The 23,615-nt window shown below is 39.6% G+C and overlaps 1 long non-coding RNA gene across 1 annotated transcript; it reads right to left on the bottom strand.

The window, feature by feature from the left end:
* Window positions 1-9,881: 9,881 nt before the first annotated feature.
* On the bottom strand, window positions 9,882-14,106 carry LOC135972448 (uncharacterized). The gene is made up of 3 exons (XR_010588912.1): window positions 13,993-14,106; window positions 12,713-12,760; window positions 9,882-10,449 (listed from the first exon to the last, which is right to left on the bottom strand). It is a non-coding gene; the product is annotated as an uncharacterized LOC135972448 (long non-coding RNA).
* Between the last annotated feature and the right edge of the window lie 9,509 nt (window positions 14,107-23,615).

Below are 23,615 nucleotides of genomic sequence, written 5' to 3'. Positions count from 1 at the left end.
TCTACAGCCTGATTCATACTGAACGGACTATATGAAAATTCCATTTAAACAGGGCTAGATGAAAACAGGAGGAGTTTTCCAAAACATTTGTCCAATTGTTGTAAAATTTCAAAAAAATTTGAATAGCTCTACATTTAAACAACAAAAGGATATGTTTTGAACTTCTATGGACAGTTTAAAGGATTCTGTAATCGCAGACATGTATTTGAGTTTCCATATACATATGTAATTACTGTTTGATATAATAGATTATAGGACTGGAAGGGACCTCGAGAGGTCATCGAGTCCAGTCCCCTGCCCGCATGGCAGGACCAAATACTGTCTAGACCATCCCTGATAGACATTTATCTAACCTACTCTTAAATATCTCCAGAGACGGAGATTCCACAACCTCCCTAGGCAATTTGTTCCAGTGTTTAACCACCCTGACAGTTAGGAACTTTTTCCTAATGTCCAACCTAGACCTCCCTTGCTGCAGTTTAAACCCATTGTTTCTGGTTCTATCCTTAGAGGCTAAGGTGAACAAGTTCTCTCCCTCCTCCTTATGACACCCTTTTAGATACCTGTAAACTGCTATCATGTCCCCTCTCAGTCTTCTCTTTTCCAAACTAAACAAACCCAATTCTTTCAGCCTTCCTTCATAGGTCATGTTCTCAAGACCTTTAATCATTCTTGTTGCTCTTCTTTGGACCCTTTCCAATTTCTCCACATCTTTTTTAAAATGCGGCGCCCAGAACTGGACACAATACTCCAGCTGAGGCCTAACCAGAGCAGAGTAGAGCAGAAGAATGACTTCTCGTGTCTTGCTCACAACACACCTGTTAATACATCCCATAATGGATAATGATCAAGTCCCTCCTGTAAATTTCAGTCCAGAGAAAGGTGACAAATTCAAGATCATTTTGGTTTCCTGAAAAAAATAAAGTTATTGGCAAGTGTTTCCCATGCAAGAGAAATTTCACCATTTATATCCCTGTAACGTCAGGTAATTTAACAAAAACAAAAAACAACCTACACACATGCAGTCAAGTATCCAGATTTAAGTATCTAGTAATATTGTGTGTCATGGGGAACTATTTTTTTAATCAAATGACAAAAAGTATGGTTAAAGTTAGAGCCTGATTAGGCATAGACAATTATTACTCTATGCCTTCAAATTGGGCAAAAAAGAGATGGCATGTCCGTCTTCTGCCACAGTTGTGAGTATGAGTGGCTTTATGGTGAAGTAGGGAAGTGTGATTACTGCATACTACCTACCTACTCCAAAAACTTCAACACAGGGAAAGTTGCCTATGTACATTCTCTATTAATCACTGAAAATCCAGCAAGTCACCCTTAAACCACATTCACATCCACAGCAACTTATGATGCCTTAGCACCCAAACAAACATTCTCATACCCAACACACACAAATTCCTCCACTCTACAGCTAAATCCTGGGATTGTTTGGATTGGAGTACAAGAAAGGGGAGCTTGGTTCAGGTACAGGGTTGGGCAGTGGAACTCCCCACTGCCTCCCTGACCCCAGCTGCCAGCTACACATAGCCCTGCTGCCTAGAGATGCTCCCAAAGCCCAGCTCATCTCTCAATTTTTAGGTCCTCCCTTCACTCTACCCTACCTATTCTCCCTGCCCTCACATCATTTGTACCAAACCCCCCTCTTTATTAACTCATTTATATTATGCCAGAGGCCCCAATCTCATTAGGGCCCCACAGTGATATGCACTGGATAAACAGACAGATATAAACTCTGTGGAAGGGGGTTGTAACAATTTAATTCAAGACACAAGTGGGTGTAATGAACAAGGAGTTGGAAGGAATAGCAACATGTATGCTGTGAGCAGTTCATTGTGGTTATTATGAATTGAGGCACTATGAATAGACCTGAAAAGAAAAGAAGTCTTTGGGCTATATTAACATGGCAAAGGGCTCTATGCAAGTCTCAGATAAATTAGGACTTGATCCTGCTCCTATTCACAGCAATGGAGAAACTTGAATGATGGAGCATCAGATCCCTAGTGCATTTCTCAATGTTTGAATTTCCAGTACAGATTACAGGGTAGGCACTTGGAGTATTTATACATGATCTAAGATTTACTTCTTTTTCCAGATGGAACCAAGAACTAGTATTTAGCTCAGCCGCTGGTATAAACCACAAAGTGCTGTGTACACTATTGGCGAAGAAACTTTCATTACATTACTTTTTAAAATAAATGCTATCGTGAAAACAACCACGTGTGACGTTTGCATTGCAAAACCAATGGGAGATTGTGTGAAATGAGGAAAAAAAGTGTAAATAAAGAGATTATTGATTTAAGGCTATCCCAAAGTTTTGTCAAAAAAAAATTCCTTCGGGGCTCAAATTTCTCATGTTTAATCTTGGCACAAAGGTTTGTGATGGCATTGTTTCATTTTGTATTTTTACACCATTAAGAAAAATCAAGTGAGCTGGGTTTTAATCATGTGAGGATAAAAATTTATATTTTAAAATAGAAAGTGTTCCCATTTTTTAAATGCATGGGTAACTCATAGACTCCTCCTCCGCATGATGCAGGCCACAAAGCCGTCCCTACCCTTTCCCTTGACTCTGCCATTGAAGTCCCCAAATCCTGTGGTTTAGAGACTTCAATTAGCAACTCAAATGTCTTGATTTTAAAATAAACTTGCCCTGGACTTTAGTTCCTGGTAAGGTGAGGGAAAGTATTTGAAACTGAAAGAAGAAACTTAGAGACGTCCGAAATCATTACTTTTTATTATTATGCCAACTTTGACTAATTGCAGTAGCAGATCAAATATGTTCATGCATCTCCTAATGCTCCTAGCACAGGTGTATACATACAACCATTCTCACATTCTTTACTGAGCTTTACTGGAGTTGTGGACTAATTCAAAGCATGATCCTGCAGTTGGAACTATCTTATGCACACAGTCTCATTGACTTCCAGGAGGCGCCACATGTTTGCAAGGGTCTCACCAGGCAGATCCAACAACAGGATCACAGTTGATTCAAGGACATAAGAGAATTACTGAACTTCTTTTCTCATTCTACAAGCACAAGATCTTTCCACTTTGTGTACTCTCAGAAGAAAATTATTCAGCACCAACAAATATATTATGCATGAGAGTCCGTATGAAATACAGTGCTATTACTGACAACAGGAGTGAATAAAACAGACTGGATTTAACTCTTATTTTCTGCGGGTGGAATGAGTTGTAGTTGCCTTGTTTATTTGTTAAGAGCTTTCCTATCCTCCAAAAAGAAAGATACTAGGACTCCATTCTGCAAGGATTTACACATGTTCTTAACTTTATGCAAAGAGTGTAGTTCCATTGACTTCAAGGCATCTACTCGTAAGGTAAAATCCTGACCCCTTTGAAGTCAATGACAAAACAAGCACATCTTTGCAAGATTAGGGCATATATAATTAATACTAACTAGCAGTTTATTCGCAACAACACTCTCACTATGCAGAATCCAAACTGAAATGTGGATAAAAGAGTGAATTTGTGAATTCAAACAAAATTATAGCACAGAACATGATTGCCAAATGTCTACAATGACTATGTATCAGAGGGGTAGCCGTGTTAGTCTGAATCTGTAAAAAGCAACAGAGGGTCCTGTGGCACCTTTGAGACTAACAGAAGTACTGGGAGCATAAGCTTTCGTGGGTCAGAACCTCACTTCTTCAGATGCAAGACTTGCATCTGAAGAAGTGAGGTTCTGACCCACGAAAGCTTATGCTCCCAGTACTTCTGTTAGTCTCAAAGGTGCCACAGGACCCTCTGTTGCTTTTTACAATGACTATGGCACCATCTAGTGGACTCACAAGAGCTATACAATTTGCTTTAATAATTTCAGTTGGTACTCAATCTACAGGTCACCTGGAAAAAGAAAATAGAAAAAGCTGTATCCTTTCCTCTTTATCTACTCAGTCTGTGGTTTTGGAGTTTTTTCCCCTCCTGGTTTTGGCTGCTCTTTGCTGAATAAAGGAGGATACTACTTTTGTTGTGTATGTTTCAGAGACTGTTTTCCAGTTCTACTATGCAGACACCTGCACAGAAAAAAAAAAAAAAAAAAAAAAAAAAAAACAGAAAAAACAGAAAAAAGCAAAATCACACTTACCCAAGAATTCCCCAAAAGGGGATGATCATTCAATCTTGCAATACATAGTGTTGTTCTTATGATAGCAAAGTTTGTGAAAAGTTTCCTAAACTGCACTTTTGATATGCAAAATATTCAGAGACTCCCAAGATAACTAGACAGATTAAAAATGAAGTTTCAATATTACCTGTGATACCACGGATGCCAGAAATCACAGTGCAGAACATGCAACTGATTGTGTTTGTGATGGTATAAAAAAATATTTTTGAGAACATCTGTAAGTGCCATGATAATGTCAGAGAGGAAAAAGGAAATAAAAACCAGGTTTGTTAAAACTTACTGCTGTGCTGCAAACATCCCATGGTTGATCAATAAGGGCATGCAGCATATGAATCAGTGCTTGACTCCATTTTAGTTTTAGTTTTGCAGTTTGCTTTTAAGCAAGTCTTGGGGAGAGGAAACTCCCATTATTGAAACACTCTCTTCCTGGCCCCTACAATAAGCATGAAAACCCTCCTTTAACTTTTTGACTTCCATCTATTCATCCATTTGTTTTATTACATTGGACTCCACCATCTCAACTGCAAATGTGTTCCAGTTCTTCACTTCTCTCATATTTTATATATTATATACACACACATTACATACATACACAGAGAGAGATTATTCTTTTGCTGGATGGATCAACACCATTTTTCCAGGGAGATGCATTTTAATCATTTAGGCAAGGAGTGGGCCTTTAAAGAACTAGCTTGATAGTTGTTATTTGGGATTTAAAGGATTGCTATAAATATTGTCTGGATAGGGTAGAAGCAAATGGGACTGAAAACATAGATTTCTGATGGCAGGTGACTGGGATTCTCTCTTGTCTGGCCAGATTTTTCTTTTGCTCAGGCATGACCTGGGTTAATCCTGAAAAAATGCAAGTTTTACTATGAAAGAAAAAGTGCCCTGAGAAAAGAAGAATGTTTAATTGGCTCTGATCCTTTACAAATATTTAATTATATAAGGAGAAAAGTAAATATTGTAGAGAGATCTGTTATACAGTCCAGAAAAAAAAGGTGAACTATACATTTTGATAGTTAAAATGTACCTTATTTTGTTACAAGTATAAAGCGTATTTTGTATAAAGCACAATCAGTGACAGCCTGAACACTGGAACATACTCTCCTGGCACTTACAAATCCTCTATTATAACAGAGGTATGCCGAAGCTGGGACTTTTTCTACTTTGGAAGTTTGGTGAACCTTGACCTTAGGCTTGTGGTGTTCTCAGAAATGTAGCTCAGCAATCAGATGGCCATTTTGTTACAGGCACTTTTGTTTATGAGTAGGTTAATTTGTGGACATGTTCTTTAATAGTTTGTACTATAAGATATTGATACCTGGTTAGTTTTATCATACGTAAACTAACTGGACTGGTTTGGCTTGGTTTTTAATAAAAATAAACCAGAACTGAATAGCTAAATAGACGTCTCTCATTGGGCAGCCTGGTAGTAGTATGAAATTCTAGATCCAGATGTGAGCTATAGCCTAATATTGTTTATTATTTCTACTATAAAGGTGCCTAGAGGCCTAGCCAAAATCAGAGCCCTATCATGTTAGATGCTGCATAAACATATCTTAAGACTCTGTCTGTGCTCTGAAGAGTTTGTAATTTAATAGGCAAGACAGAAAAAAGGTAGGGGAAAGTAAGCATAGTCCTCAAGGAAAACTAAGGCACAGGGATTATCAGAGCCACCCAGAGGGGGGGCAAGTGGGGCAATTTGCCCCAGGCCCCGCAAGCCCTGGCCCAGTGGCGCTTGGGGTCTTCGGCAGCATTTCGGCAGCGAGGGGCCCTTCAGTCACTCTGGGTCTTCGGCGGTATTTCGGCAGCAGGTCCTTCAGTGCTGCTGAAGACGCGGAGCAACTGAAGGGCTGCCCGCTGCTGAAATGCCTCCAAAGACCTGGACCGCCGCCGGGTGAGTACAAGCACTGCAGCTCCCCTGCTTTGCCCCAGGCCCCCTGAATCCTCTGGGTGGCCCTGGGGGATTATGCACACTGAAAACCTGTGGCAAAGCTGGGAATTAAATCCCGATTTCCTAGTCCCACTCCAGTGCCTTAAACATGAGGAGGCAAGGGGGTTTTTTTGGTTGGTATTTTTTTTCCATTTTTTAAATCATTTCTAGTTTTGATTCAGTCCCATCTGTTGATTAATGTGCATAAGCTGATATTGAAAGCAAATAACTCAGGGGGAGTCATTTGTATGAAAAATTATTGCACATGAGATGAACAAAAACAAAAAACTAAGGCAAGATGTTACTCCCCCGCCACACACACCTACCTTATATTTAAAGCATTCAAAAATTAAGCTATGAGGTTCTAAGATGTTCTAGAAACTTCTTCATCTTGGCAAATCTGTGCATTTCTAGGTAGGACTATTTTATTTAGGTTCTTCTACTGCCCTCATCCACTATGGTACGAGAATACCTTCTAGTCATGCATTAAATGGTGTGTCCAGTTTTGGGCCCCACACTACAAGAAGGATGTGGAAAAATTGGAAAGAGTCCAGCGGAGGGCAACAAAAATGATTAGGGGTCTGGAGCACATGACTTATGAGGAGAGGCTGAGGGAACTGGGATTATTTCGTTTACAGAAGAGAAGAATGACGGGGGATTTGATAGCTGCTTTCAATTACCTGAAAGGGGGTTCCAAAGAGGATGGATCTAGACTGTTCTCAGTGGTACCAGATGACAGAACAAGGAGTAATGGTTTCAAGTTGCAGGGGGGGAGGTTTAGGTTGGATATTAGGAAAAACTTTTTCACTAGGAAGGTGGTAAAGCGCTGGAATGAGTTACCTAGGGAGGTGGTGGAATCTCCTTCCTTAGAATTTTTTAAGGTCAGGCTTGACAAAGCCCTGGCTGGGAGGATTTAGTTGGGAATTGGTCCTGCTTTGAGCAGGGGGTTGGACTAGATGACCTCCTAAGGTCCCTTACAACCCTGATATTCTATGATTTTATGGCTAACGTCTGTTGTGTGTGGTTTGTTTTCTCCCTAACCCTCTCCTCCATACGGAGAATTGTGTGTGCATTGTTTTGTTTTGGTTGGGGTTTTTAAATATCTATGCTGCTGTAAGTTTGTTAGAAGGCGGGACAAAAGTGTATCTTGCACTTGGAGGTGAAGGCAGTAAAGTTTAGTTCCTGGGCAGCACTAAAAGAGTACATCAAATAAGCTGTTGTCACTGTATTTCTAGCCAGGACTAGGTTATATTAGAGAGTCTGTTCTTGTAAAATTTCGACTTAGTTTTATAGACTCAAGAGGGTCAGGTAGTTCATAAAAGCAGCCAAACTGAACTCTTAGTAACTTGAGTCTTTCCTATCACTATATAAACAATGGGCCACTATCTACTCTCAGCTGTCTTCTATCTAAGCATTGTTAAAGTCTGACTTTTGCATATAAGCATTTACTCTGCCTGTAGCATGCACCCCTACTGCATAAGAAATGCGGTAGTGTGAGTATGGATGAGCAGAATCTATCAAAATCCAGCCCTGGCATGGATTCCTTTGCTGGAATTCTTTTCTTGTGTAACTAGTTAACTTACAGCCACCAAATGCTGCCGCTATTTGCGTACAAAGCTAATTGACAATGTATAAAGGATTAATACTTTACAGTACCAAATGAAACCCCTAGGTGGTGCCTTTGGATAACCATGATTCAGATTGCAGTTTAAAACAACAACATCATGATGCTATAATTTATCCGCTCTTTTTATAGCAAGTAGAATACACTTACTGTAATTCTACTTCATTCTGTGTTGTTTGCTGAAAAATAGGTCATATAAAACATGGAGTTATTGAAAATGCTGTACCCAAAAGTACAGAAAACCATTTATAATTCCAGATCAACACAAATCAACAATGTTGCTTAAAGATTTGCATTGATACTTTAAAAACAACGAGGAGTCCTTCTGGCACCTTAGAGACTAACAAATTTATGTGAGCATAAGCTTTCGTGGGATATAACCCACTTCATCAGATGCATGGAGTGGAAAATACAGTAAGCAGGTATAAATATACAGCACATGAAAAGATGGGAGTTGCGACACACACGAAGTGGGAGGTGTGACTTGCTCCCCATCATGCTTTATAGAAATATGCTTCTGAGTGTAAATATGACATAACTGGAATATGTTTTATGCTAGATATGCCATGCAACATATCTTTGCAAAGGTTATGATCTACTGAATATATTCATCCTATTTGTATGCATGTATCATTTTAGTATCTGAAGTTATGAGCATTGGCTTTATGCTTGTATTTAAAGTGTTTGCTGTAGGAAGCACACAAGGCAGATTTGGTCAACACAGTGTGAAAGGGTTATTCAAGTAATTGGGAGCACTTAACTAGCAATGGACTTTGGGAGACACCAATCCACATCTGAGCTTTCCTGGGAACATTTAAACTAACATGTTAACAATGGCATCGGCCTGCAAAAAGCTGAATCATTCATAGACCTGTGACTTGCCCAGGTGGCTACATATGCCATCTTGTTGCTGTGATTTTGCACAGGAGAACACAGTGGTTTCCACCCTCAAGAGAAAGAATATAAGAGACCCTAGAAACCCCTCCATTTTATCTTCAGCTGGCTCAAAAAAGATAGCCTCTCCATCCCGAAGAGATGCCTGAAAGAAACTGGAACAAAGGACAGTACCTAAAGGTCTGTGAGTGATTGCTGGACCCAGACTAGGAAGGAGTCTAGTCTGTGAAAGAACCTTATTGGAACTTCTCTCAGGGTGAGATTTACCTGCATTTAGTTTCCTACTGTATTAGGCTTAGACTTGCATGTTTGTTTTACTTTGTTCTGTCTGTTATTACTTGGAACCACTTAAATCCTACTTTTTATACTTAATAAAAATCACTTTTTGCTTATTAATTGACCCAGCATTAGTAATTAATTCCTGAGGGAGCAAACAGCTGTGCATCTCTCTCTATCAATGTTATAGAGGGCGAACAATTTATGAGTTTACCCTGTATAAACTTTATACTGATATGCAACATGAAGGTTATCAGGGACATACACTAGCCTACTTGATGACTGTCAGGCTGGCTTTGGTTCATGAAGTTAAAATGGTTTGAAGAGATGTAGAATAGAAGAAGGAAGTTGTGAAATCTAGAGGAAGAAGAGCTGTATGTGCATGATAATGAGGAATATATAACCACCGCAAGCCAAATACACTGATGAGATGAGAACCGAAAAATAAGTAGGGGGAACCAGACCAATTCTTACTGCTTAAACAGTAACCTCTAACATAACAAACATGCACATGGCTAGGCTTGAGCCTGCATCCAGATCTGCTAGAATGGAGCCCTTGCCCTGTGGAGTTCAAAGCCTCTCCTCTAGCAGATCCGCATGTAGGAATAGGTCCCTAAGCTCCAGTTCTGCCACTGGCTCTACACTGGTTAATGTCTGTAGGATGGAAGCCTCACTGAAGGCAACAGGGCTCCATGGAGGTGCAGAGATCTCCCTCCATGGCTGTATTAGCAGAAGAGGGGCCCTGGAAAGTAACTGTAAATAGTATATACCATGGTTTTCATACATAACGGTATAATGCACCATACAGGCACCAAATAGTTACCTGTGCCTAAAGTGTACAGTTTAATCCCCCCCCCCAAAAAAAATCGGTTACAAAACAGTTAATATATAAATACAAGAATAAGGAACTCACAGTAAGAGGCACATTATAAATTATATATATATATATATATATTTACTGATGTTATCAAATAACTTTTCTACCATACATCAGTTATTAAATGTAAGTGACCGCTGGATTGGTTACATCTAAACACCACAATAGTGTATATTGTTCAAAGCATAAAGGAACTTGCTGACTGTTTTGGCACCAAAGTGATGGGGACAAAGTTCAGCTAACAAATTAACAAAAGAAACTCAATCTTTTCTTAATCCTTTTAAAACCCACAATCCTTTAAAGCCATAGCTGTTCCTTTCTGATGTTGCTGAAGGCTGTTGTAAACGTTGACCATATAAAGGATTTCTTCTCTAGGTCAGAAATGCAGGCTCAGGCTCAGAAATAAGGGCTCTCAGTAGGTCTCTGGAGATGCTCAACACCTTCCAAGATCAGGCCCTTTGATCTCTTATATCTTTCCAGTGTTAAAAATCCACCAATTAAGTTCAGTAAAACCCATTGGGACTTTGTATTTTAGCTGTCAGATAATGAGGAGATTCTTGGACTGCAGTCTGAAGAAGACAATCACCACCGAAAGAATGAGAGACTGATCCTGCAAGCCTTCATTTTGTATCTTAAGTTGCACACCCAAAGACGGAGACAAGCAAAATCAAAGGCCATGTCTGAAAGTTTGAGATTAAGATTAGCCCAAAGTCACACAGATGATTTGACAGAGCCAGAAAGAGAGCTCAGGTCCTCACTGCAAGTCCAGTGCTATACCCCAAATATTAGATACAGATATACACTGCCCATTGCCCCCTTCAGATTCTGCAGAAACAGAGAAATGTTATGATTTATTTGGGCTAGATGCTGTAGCCCTTACAGTGAACACTTCTTGAATAAACTCATTGGGCCCAAGTCTGATACTTATTCAAACTGAGTACTACCTTACTCTGAGCAGTGCCGTTGATTTCAGTAAGGATATTCATAGAGAAAAATACCATTCAATAAGAGTTAGGGTATTGGAATCTGACCTTTGATTTTTAAAAAACGTATTGAGGTCTCATTTTTTATAAAGAGCCAAGAGCAAGAGCAAATTTTATGAGCTCTTTTTTAATAATACGTACATGGAGGAAGTACATAGCTCAATTAAATCCACTGGAGTGTATAGCGTTTCAGCTTATCATTGCCTAGTTTAATTCTGATCAAATACAACTACTATTCAACTAAATTAAAGGGTAGATCCAAATTCAAGTTTCTTAGAAATTATTTGTTCAGACTGTAATAAAGAGGCCTTGTTAAAGAATGTTAGGGATACATACAATGATTATATCTAAGTAGCAGGGGAAATATTAACTTGGAAAACAAACAAATTACTTTAAAAGTGATATTGCAGATGCACAGAGGAAAAGGAGAGAGGTGACTCAAAACAACCAGCTCAGTACAAACTGAGGGCCCCTACCCAAAAACAACAGCATGACGATGAGGACTCTATGACAACGTTCCCCTCAGTTTCCTACAAATTCTTCCCAAGGGAAATGAGTTGTCCCTCATGAAGGGAAATAGGAAAGCCATAGGAGTCCAACCCCCAAATCCTGAGATCCTTTGGGATACACCAGAAGCGAAAGGCCATCCACTCTGAGGTCCTGATCCTCCACAGTAGCTCCCACTGTGGATCTGCTCTGACTTCCTGGGTGTGCAGTCCACTAGAGCTATGGTTTCCACCCCAAGAGAGTTCCTGTCTGTGGGACTCCCCTTTGAGAAGCCTCCACAGGAAAGTTAATGCTTTCCTCTGTATGCACCATAGGGAATGATGCATACATCTCTAGGCTCGCTCCTGCTCCTTTCCATTGGTGGAAAGCTCTCTGCAAGGCACAGAGGCTGGATGGACACATGGGCCCCTACCCCCTTTCACACATGGAGCCTGGGATCCATGCATGGAGGGATCCCTCTGCCTGCAGACTTAAGAAGAGGGTTTGTATTTTCAGCATAAGATAAGGGTATTTTCTACCCACACACTGAATAATCTTTAAGGTTCATAACCTTCATAAGCGTGCTAGAACGGATTCTGCATTCCTATTGAAAGTGATGCTGTTAATACATAGATCATATCAAAGATTGCAATGCATCTAAACAACATTCATGATGATTCAGATCATCCCCTACATGAAGAAAACCTGCATAATGGATGCAAAAGTCAGTGACAGCTTTCACTGAATTGTCCCACCAGGTGGAAAATGGATTCCCTCAGCCCTAGAATTGGCAAGGTGTTCAGCCATCCTAGCCCACAAATTCCCCCTATCCACTGAAGCTCTGTGTTTTTACATCCACCCCCTACAGCAACACATTTCTGCTCTAGTCACGTTCCTATAGCCTCCACCACTGTCAGGAGATACGTGTAGGAGTGCGGCAACTACAGATCCTGGTATCCTCTGCTCAAGGAGGGGACAATACAATCCTTCCATAGGGCTTAGTTATTCTGTGGGGGCAGAAATCAAGTTTAAGGCATTGCTAGAGACTTGCACTAAAACAGAGATAATGTACAGGAACTGATGAACCACTGATCTGTCAGGTTTCTGGAAGCTTCAGCAATCAATATCCTTCTCCAGCTCTCCATGAAGAATCCAGCTCAATCCCTGCTCGGATGTGCTCAAACATTTGAGCTGTTAACTGTGTGCCTGATTCAGAGTGAGCTTTGAAAGTGTTAATTATGTGGTCAGAAAGACTGGAGCACTGCTCACCAGGATGGCTGAGAGCTGGCTACATTTTAGTTGCTTTTTTCTGAAAACCAGGTAGGAAAAGAATATTGTTAAGCCCCAACTCATCAGTCTGGCAGCTCCAAGGCACATGTGTCCTGGTTACTGTAATAATCTTTTGCTTTTTCATGGGGCACACTTAACATATTCCATCCATAATTTGAAACACCTGTGAATCCCAATTTAGTACCTGATCTTATCCAGGAGAGAAGCTGCAGTGCCTCGTTCCAGATGAATACTATAATAAAGAGGGCAAGTTGTAACTTCATTGAGGATCAGGACAAAGGATCTGTTCATATGTTTTTCCCCAGTTCCCAAAGAGTGTCCTGTAACCCTTTATCAGCTACAGACATTGGTAGATTAATGTCCAAAGGGAAAGTTCTACTCTATTACTTGAATGTAAACCTGGAAAAACTGCATTTATTCTAGTGACATTACCCCAGGTTTACACTGATATAAGTAAAAGCAACATGTAGCCTAAAGACTTAATTTTTAGAGTCTACTGGGCCAAATCTGGCCCTGAAATACACCCTTTGTAGCCCCACTGAAGTCAAGACGTGGCAGGATTTGACCCAGGGAGATACAATTTTGGGCTTTTTCTCCTTTACTCAAAGTGAGCAAGTACCAGAGAGTGAACAATGCTATTTTTAATGGTAGGGCACATAGTACTACAAGTTTTTTTCTTAGTGACCAAATCTTTAGTCTTCAGAGAAACTGCTGTGATCAGATTCCTGAAGAGGGACTGCCTGCATACTGTTTGTGACCACCACTGTTCCAGGACTCATCTGAATAGTGTAAAATAAACAAGTTGCACTAAGAATATACCCAGACTCTGCACCATTGATTTCTCCTCCAATAGGAAGCAGACCTGCAAGGCCTGACATTCCCTCTTACTCAGTTGAGGGACAATTTCATATTACTGTAGTACTGTGATGGGGAGACTCTCCTCTCATGAGCACTTCTTGACAATTGGGTGTGAACTCACACACTCTCACTCATTCATTCTCCCTCCCTCCCGTAGGCTGTTGACATCATCAGGCGGGTCTTCAGTGGCTCAGCTCTCTGGCCGTTTCACATAGTCTAAACATATGAAGGAACCCCTTCCGGGGTAAAAGATCCAACAGGGCCTGTCCCTGTGCCCTTGTTACCATCTTTAGCCCTGTCTCTGGGCTCAGCCCTCAGCCCCTCCTGGGCTAGCTTTAAGTCAGTGTCTGCCTTGGTATAGAGCAGTGCCTCCTGGGCTTTCCCCCGGAGACCCTAAATCCTACCCTTGACTTAGGCCTCTAAATAAGCCTTATCCTCTTTTCAGGGCTTATATCACCCTGCCAGTGAGAGGACCCAGGCCTGCCCACTATTCTGAGTACCAACCCAGGGACCCTATAAATAGCAGCAACACGCTGCTTCCTGTAGTAGTTGCTGCTGCTATTCCCTGGGTCACTTTCTACATAGCTCCTTCCTCTTCACCGTTACCTGAGGGTTCTCTGTCTGTTCCCTGCTTGAGCAGGGTCTCTTCCAGGCCGCTTTAACTGGGGAGTTTAGTAGCCTTTCAGTCCTTCTTCCCCCTTCTGGTCCCAGCCAGCAACTGATGTACTCAGCCTCTGCAGCTCCTTTAATCTGAGCCTGCTGTGCTCCAATTGGCTGCTTCTCTGCAGACTTTCTAGGCAGGCCTGGAGGACCTACCTTCACTGCTCCTTTTGCTGGGGCAGGGTGTGGTAAGATTGCAAGGCCTCCAGCAGGGAGCCTAAAAGGGCTTGGTGTACCCCATCACAAGCACCTGGAGTCCTCAACCAAGATTGGGGCTCCATTGCACTAGGTTCTGTACAGCCACATAGTGAATCCCAGATTTAAGTAGTGTACGCTGTAAAAATAAATATTAATTTATTAAAGGAAATTTGAGATCATTGGCATTTTACTAAAACCTGGTGGCATGAGTCACATGACTGTAATGTTAAATAGGGTGCATCCAGTGATTTTAAATAAGATAGAAGAGCAGTGGCAATGGCATTCTACTTTAAAGCAAGTAAGGGTACCTTTAGAGTTACTGACAGTTCAGGGGGACTGGACCTGGAATGTTTATGGATCAATGTACTAAGTGATAAATCATAAGAAGGTGTACTGCTGGGGATCTTCTATAGACCCCCAAATGAGACAAGGGAACAGGGTTACCAAGCTGCTCATCTATACGTATAGAAAGAAAAAAAAATGCATTAACAGGGGTTTTCAATCTGGGATAAACATGCTGGAGGTTCCATATTGCTACTAGATCATCATCTTTGGAGTTTCTAAAAATTATAGGTAACTTTCTAAAACAAGAAATGGTGTAATAGTTTTATATTAGACCTCTGCTGGAAAAGGTGAATTGATCACTGAATTACAAGTTGATGGTTGCCTAAATGCAAGATTACAATATAATCTCCTTTGCTATGTACAAACAAAATATAGTTCTGACTAGTAATAATATTATATTATACACACACAGCACTTTATAAAGGGCCTATGTGCAAACTATTATAAGCATAATTGAGTGGGAGGAAGTATTTAAACAAACATGTGAATAATTGGAAATTGTTTAAGAATGCTTAAACACAATTCCACAGTTACAGAAGGCAGTTTTGGTTAAAAATCATCCTGATTAGGAGGGGAAGGAAAGGCTGTATCAACACACTCGGAAATATGGGGAAGCGGATAGCAATGAGTACAAACTGGTAGGAAATACAGACATATAATAAGGAAAGTTAAAAGATATTAATAAAAAAATGTATGGCCCGTTGAATTAAGGACAATAAGGAGGAATTCTGTAAACATATCAAGAATATATGAAATACTAGAAATTATATAGGTCCCATACTAGACAAGGGTGATAAAGTTATCGAGTATGATATTTGACAACTAAGCTGCAGAAAAAGCAGAAGTATTCAATAAATATTTCTGTATTTTACTTAGAAAGAAGCAGGATGTTGCATTCATATCTTACAGTGAAAATGAAATTGGTTCTGTTCTATCAGTAATGAGGGAGGATCTGAAACAGCAACTATTAAAGTTAAACATTTTGAAACTTGCATCCAAGAGTATTACAAAAATAGACTCAGGAGCTCTTTGAATCATTAAGGTTGATTTTTAACAAATCTTGGCACACTTGGAAAGTTTCAGAGAGCTGGAGAAAAGCTAATGTTGTGCCAATATTTAAATAGGGTAAATGGGATGATGTGGGAAAACAGGCCATTAGCCTGACAGATTCCAGGTACAAATCACGGAAAGGCAGATATGGGATGCAGTTAGTAAGTAATTAAGAAATGGTGGCATAGTTAATGCCAACCAACATGGTTTTATGGAATATACATCTTGGCAAACCACCAAGTGATTGATTTTTTTTTATGAGATGATAAATTTGATTGAAAAAAATCTGACATGATCCCACATAGCATTCTGATTTTTAAAAAGTAGCACTATACAAAACTCAATGCAACCCACATTAAGTGTATTAAAAACTGGTTAACTCAGATTGCACAAATTAATTGTATCTGGGGAATAGTCATCCAGTAGGGGTGTTTCTACAGGGGTCCAGCAGGAACCTGTTCTTGGCCCAATGCTACTCAATATCTTTATCAATGATCTGGAAGAAAATATAAGTCAGTTTCTTTTGCAAATTTTATCAGTAAATTTTGGAATAGTTAAACTTGGACCCATGGGGATGGGTCAGTTATACAAATAGAATTGGATTACTTGGAAGTGTGGGCAGTCACTTTAACAGAACCAAATACAAGGTCATACATGTAAGAACAAAGAATGCAGGTCACACTTAATCTTGGGACTGTATCCTGGAATGTAGTGACACTGAAAAAGGGTATAATAGATGGACAACTGAATGTGAGCTCCCAGCACAATGTGGTAGCTAAGAGGGCAAACAATCTTCATATGTTTAAATTTAACCTCTGTATACAACATTAGTGAGACCATTACTGGCCTACTGTGTTCAGTTCTGGTTTCAACTCTTCAAAAAGGAAATTGAGAAATCGGAAAGTGTTCAGAAAAGACTACAAGAAAAATTCAAAGTCTGGAAAACAAACCTTGTAGTAAGAGATTAATGAAGCTCAGTCTATTTAGTTATCCACGAGAAGATTAAGAGTAAGTCTGGTCCAAAAAACTTTCATCAAAATGTTTTTCACTTTGGCCAGGGACTCATGTGGGAGATTGTGGTGTGTAATGGGTGTAGTCTAAGTAGGGACCCCGGCCTATATTTAATGGGAACTCAAGGCACCTGAACTACAACTCCTGTGAGAAAGCACAGCATCATTTCCAAATCAAAGTTTGTTTTGGAATTTCCACTGAAAAAAATCCAAAGCTTCTGTGAAAGAAAAAACATTTTTTTTTTTAACCAGCTCTAGTTAAGAGGTAACGTGATTGCAGTCTAGAAATACCTGGCGAGTGGGGGGAGAAAAGAGATTTCTGATAGTAGATGGCTCTTTAACCTTGCAGAAAGAGGCATAACAAAATCCAAAAATAAAGGATTTCTCCCTTTTGTGGCCTAGTTGTAAAAATGACAGCAAATATCACCAAGTTCACTTTGTGGACCGCTCAAAGAGAAATTGCAGAAATGTTAGTGCAACTGCTGCCCTACTTATACCCCACGCACTCCCACAGAATTTGTTTTTACTACAGATTTTACATACATACTCTTGAAAATCCCTTTAAAGAAAACTTAGAGGACTTGGAAAGTCAAACATAGCCTAAGAGGTACAATAAAGAGGGTGACTATGCTCTATGAATTATTTCAGGAACATCCTATACCCTGCATTATACAGGAGGTCAGATTAGATGAGCACAGTGATCCTTTCTGGTCTTAGAATCTAGGAATCCCTCTGTATAGGCAGCTACTTCCAGGTCTGCCCCCTCATCCAGGTCTGCCCCCAGTGTGTAGTTCCTCTTCTGTGTTCTCCAGCATGCACCTTTCCTCGGCCAGCTGAAAACAGAATACCTAAACTGCCTGGCAGCCAATCAGTTGCTCTAATTTCTATGCAGTCTCATTGTTTCTATCACCTCTCCAATGCTGTCCCGCCCACTCCTTCTTTCAGGAATCTTCCCCACTCTTGGTTATTGGGAGAAAAATTCAGAAGTGAAGGATTTAAAATTACGTATTCATAATATGTGAGCAGGTACTCATGTGGCAATCCTTTCTGTAGGGACTAAAGGTGTGGTAGGTGCTTTTCAGACCTTCAAGACAGACTAAAATAGAATTTTGTTTTCTTCGGAGCCTTTGCTCTTCAAGATCCACAACAATTTAGCTCATTTATATGATTAAGCCCACATAGGGCAAATGCACTTCACAATAATCAAATGTAACATAATTAGTGTTAAATAGGCTACATTGCTGTATATAAAAAGTTATCCAGTATGTTAATCAAAGGATTTGAAGGGTTACTGAAGTCAAGTCATTGATACCAGTCCACCAAAGTTTAAACAAAAAAATAATGCTAGGTTTGTACTCTGGTGAGCTCCCTTACCAGGCAGGATGAATTGAGGTCACACCCAAGCCCCTCTTGGGTCCTTCCCAGAAGGCATAATTTACTAATTCCAGCACAAAACAAAGCTATGCCCCAGAACAAAACAGGCTTCAGGGGCCTTTCTTTTGTACTCCCCCCGAGCCACACCCTTTCCTATAAAACTCTGCTGAATCATTGTCAAGATCACAGTGGCACACAGACAAAATGCAAAACAGAAGAGGTGGTGCAGAGCTAAAGTCTGCTCTCAGTATACAGATGTAAGTCCAAAGTTACATTGATTTACATCCAGGGTAACAGAGCAGAATTTGGTTCAATGTAAGTATTTTATTAAGAACAGATCCTTCGGGGAAAAAATAGTCTTGGCAGCAGTAGCACCATCTGCTAGCAGCTTTGGAAAATGTATTAAATTGAGATGAAAGGGGTCTTACAGCTAACAAGAGTTGGAAAAGAATCCTGGTGTACCACAGACTTTGTATGGGACCTTAAATAAGTCACTTAGGCCCACATCCTCAAAGGTATTTAGGTGTTTCTCTGAACCTAAAATACAGGTAAGACTTCCTTACCTCCAGGGGGTGCTGTGAGGCCTTGCACATTAATACAGCAAACAGAAATTCTTGGGTAGCAGGTGCAGAAGAAATGCAGGGCAGGAGAGTATCCAGTTTGAACCAGCATATGCATGTCCCTGTAAGTGCTGGTCAGAGGTGTTAAACCTGAGTGAATTTGCCTACTTACCACCCACTGTTCTTAGTTCCTGGAGCTATGGTAACCTTCTCCATGGAATTACATACAATCCCTGGCCCACAGTGATACATAAACTTAACACAGTAAGACTGCATTTAATTCAGTAAGGTTTCCTCCAAGGAACTGCAGGAACTTGCCATACCTGTCACAGTTGCTAACAGAGCAAATGCAATTACAGTAAATATCTAGCAACGTGTTTTAATTAAAAGTCCGATAAATAAAAAAATGGTCACAATATATTTTAAAGATACAAACTATAAATGTAAATGATTAATACATTTATTAAGTGTTTTTATAAATGCCTTAAACTATAGTGAGTCTAAGAGCCCAATAGGCTGCTTATATCTAGATTATGTAATACTGATGTGCATTAGATTGCTGTAAGTACAACTCCTCCTTCCAACATGTATTAATCATTTATTAACCCTTTTTAAACTATTATAAATGTACCCTTATCACTGACTGTAACACATGTTTGGCACCAATTTATTGGTGTTATCAGTTTTATGGTATTTCCCTTAGTGTATTTGTAGGTGTGGCAAAAAAAAAATTTTTTTTTCAGTTTTGATGGATACTATCAATGCTTATTTAAGCATTTTTTCAATTCTTATAAATTTACATTTTGACTAATGTGGGAATGAGTTTGACACTAATTTAATGACAGTAGACACAGATTAAAAAAAGTTATAAAGCTTTGTAACTGTTCAATTGCAAGTTGTCAACATCGCATGCCAAAATATACAAAGTAAATATCCTTAAATCAAGCTCTAATAAGTTCTCAAGCAGCATTTTCCTTACTTGACCTATGTGTAAATTGTAATGATCATCGGTGGAAATATTTTTCATCAGTTTGTGTATATGTGGTGAAATCGAACGCTAATCCTTCCATGCCTATGTATATGGTATCTGCCACCTATGCTCACGGCTCAGAGTGAGGTAAAGATGAGAACATACGGAAGCATCAGTTCTACCAGTGTGAGGCTAGAACAAACAAAGTAACATGAGTTGCCCCTTCCAAATGTTCCATACTCTAACTTGCTATCTGAGACGGTTATGTGCAATATTGCAGTGATTTTCTATGATGAGTTTAAACTGCGGGTTCTTCATGCTGGGATTTGGAATGCCAGTGGCATTTTCATTGCTTACATTTAAAAAAAACAAAAGCAAAAACAAAAAACAAAACCACAACACTAAAGCCACAGAATTATGATTTCCTGCTACATACTCTTGCTTACCACTTCTAAATCTCTTCTCCATGAGAAAAGAACATGAGTGCATGCTTTTCACATATCTTTTAAAACAAATGGATTTTCAGATTAACAATAAAATGGAAGAGAACATGTATTTTAAAAAAATATATATGAAAAGGCTCATTAGTGAACCTTCAGAGGGAGATAACAGGAAGGTTTTCCTATGTAGGAAATAGCTAAAAGGGATCCAGGAAAAATTATCTGCTGAGAGTATACTCACATGATTTTCAAGAGGAAGGAAAAACACAGTTTGATTAAGGTCACAATTCAAGAAATAGAGCAGCTGATATCTGTACTTAGAGATTCTCTATTTCACACACAGTTTCAGCTAGTGACCCACAAAAAAAAAGTTGCATTGAGCTCTTGAAGTAAGCGTAATTATGTATAACTGCATGTGTGTGTCACAAGGATATGAAAAGCCACACTTAAATGTCAAGTCAGATTGTTCCTCGAGGCAGTGAACTGTTAGCTATGCAACACTGGGTGTCATAAGGTAGGGATTCAAGTTTAACATTAGCCATTGTATTCATTAATGAATTAACACACACAAGGAGTAACATTATAGGAATTAGATTGTGAAAGAGCTAGGAAATTCACCTTGAGGGCACAGCTGGGCCATACGTCTCCCCACATAATGGCACAATGGGTAACATAAGGGAAATAGTTCTAATCTCACAAGTCACAGTTATACTTTGGAACTTAAAGAATTGTTATATTTAAAAATAGCTGCAAACTGTTTGAGGAACTTGCCTGGAAACATTTTGGTTTATATTTTACATTGTATCTCATGTATGGATTTTAGACAGTTAATATGTATTCCCTTGATGGAAGCAAAACTTCATTCAGTTGTATATAATTCTTCTTAGACAATATAATTCTTCTGCATATATTAGTTCGTAAGTCCATCAAGGGTGCTCTGGTGACATCATGGACTGCTTGAGAGATTTAGTAACATCACCAGAACCTAAAGTAGAATTAGCACTTTACGCCGTATATGGAGTTTTGGTGGATGCTGCACTGTTTGGTAAATAAGGACTAAATGTTTTTATTGGTAAGATACCAATTAAACATTGAGCTAGATCCTCAGCTAGTGTAAATAAGCATAGCTTCCCTGAAGTAACCAGCTTAGATTTACACTGGCCCAGTATATCTAGATCAATTTTAGGACTCTGCAAGAATGACAAAAGTATAGGAGAACTAGAGATGGGACACTCAACCTTGTTCTGGGCTGATGATGTTGATTAAAAAAAAAAATAAACTGCTATCTTTAAAAGTATGCTCCTCACTTCATCCCAAAGCCAACTGAGGTGTTAATACTGTTCCTAAGCCACAAGCCCAACTTGCTGCCTTTGATTCCTGCTCTTCTTGCAACATTGTGCAGTAACAAAAACAATATTCAGTGGAAAGGGTGGCATGTGGGACAAAGTCAGTGTAGTAATGTGGTCCATAGGGCATTGTAGGAACATCCTCGGCACTTCAAATATCTGTAACCTCAGGACATTCTTTACATTTCCATTCCTGATTATCTGTCTCATTGCTAAGTGTCTCTTCCTCTGGATTCTCACTTTGTAAGAATCATTTATGACATAAGGAAGGCAGCAGCATCCATAGCATATATTTTCCAATCCTGCTTCAATTTCATTTGAAGAGAGAGTGGGAACCAATAAAGTGATTGAAGGAGGAAAGTGATATGATTGTAGCAATGAAATCAGGGTCTGGAGGGACCAGAGAAGAGAAGCCAGAGAGAAGTTTTGAAGCAAGAAATGACCAAAGCCTACACAAGGGTTTTAGTACAGGGACTAGGGGAGAAAGTGCAGTTTTTGTTTTAAGCAACAGTAAGCAACAGTTCTTATCAAGGGACTCAATATGTGGGTAGAAGAAGAGAGAAAAGTCAAAGATGGCACAGGTTGCAAGCCTGGGAGACAAGGAGGACAGATGAGTTGTCAAAAAAGGATGGTGGAGGAGGAGATAGAGATAAAGATAAGTCATTCCCTTTTAGGAGGTTGGGTTTGAGAAAGCAGAAGGGCAATGAATATAGGGTGTTAGAGAAGAAGATGGAAATGCCAGATCTTCAGCTGATGTAAGTTCATATCACTCTATTGCCTTTGATTGCACTAGCCAAGTTTATACAACTGAAGATCCAGCCACTGGATGGGAGAGAGGTAGGGAATCAACACAGAGATGAAGGAGTGGGATCTAGATCTCAGCCCTAACTTCATAACTCAGCATCTCTGAATAGTGAGCTGAATATTCTATCTGAATCCCTTACTCATGCTTGTATATGATCTCAGCTTTGTAACTGTCCCACAGTTGCTTAAGAATAGGAAAGAGGGAGAGTGTTATTAGGCCAAGGTTTTTAATAATAAAATTGAGAGGCTTGACACGTCAAACAAGGAAGGGAGGAGTGCATGTAGAAAAAGAAAAGAAAAAAAAAAAAAACCTAGCATCCTAGAAAAATTTCCAGAATCATTCATTTTATAAATGTCAACTTCTGGCACCATGTCTATGCATCAGTGCAGGATGTTTAATACACACCATCTGAATACACTTTGATAACTTCCGATCTCACAGAGCACTGAAACATATAATATGACAGTTGAATCAAACGAGACTGAACTACATCACTACTTGCTGTATTGTTCTACTTTATTTTGTTTTCTGCGGGTACATTTGGCAGCTTTGACTATTCTTGGGGGAAAGTTTCCAAAAGTCATTCTCTCTCTGCAAGCCTAGTGTTTATACTCATCCTAGAAACTGATATTGGATATCAAGTATTGTGAAAGTCAACAGGTGCATTGTCTCTTAAATGGAAGAATCAACAAACAGGACAGATACACAGACAATTTTTTTCTTTATTTTTTGTCTTATTTTGAATGTAGACTCCAATCTTTGTTCTACAACGTGTGGAAATTTGGGTTCTTGGTAACAGCTCAGCAATGTACGCCAGATGAACATTGTAGCAACATACAACATAAGTTCATTGAGCTTGGAAAACAATGATCCCACCATTGAGCTGTAGCTTGAAGCTCTGATTCACTTTTTACTCAGTCCTTATTCAGGCAAACTCCCATTGACTGGAACTGGAGTTTGAATGAGTAAGGACCTCAGAATAGGAGCAAGTTCTCTCCCAACACTCATTCTAGTTGTTCAACAGAAGGAAAGGAAGGAATCTTCTTTCCTTCCCACGGAGTGGCAGCAGAGCCACTTTGCATTAAGTATCATCACTGAGGTATTATTATTTAGATTGCAACAGTATCCGCAGTGTGCTAGGCACATACCATGTACAGAAGACAAAAGCCGTGGCCCCAAGAAGCATCTCGGCCATTTTATGTGGAGTCCTGTTAAGGCTTGTCACCTTTCCTAAAAAAATAAAATAAATGATCTTGTGCTTAACTTGATACCATGTTCCTTGATTCGGTTTAGCAGAAGGCTATAAAAGTCCAGCCATCTTATTTACTCAACCAGAAAGCACCGCCATTTTGGATTCCTAGAGGTAACTGGTGCCTTCAGGAGTCACATAAGAGCAACAGACAACATTTATTGGTGAATGACATAATTCCACAGAAGTACAGCTTCCTTGAAGTAGTATTACAGGAAAAGC

Source organism: Chrysemys picta, chromosome 6, assembly GCF_011386835.1.
Source record: "Chrysemys picta bellii isolate R12L10 chromosome 6, ASM1138683v2, whole genome shotgun sequence".
NCBI lineage: Eukaryota > Metazoa > Chordata > Testudines > Emydidae > Chrysemys > Chrysemys picta.
Note: the sequence above shows the minus strand (reverse complement) of the source record. Positions and strands in the feature narration are given on the sequence as shown.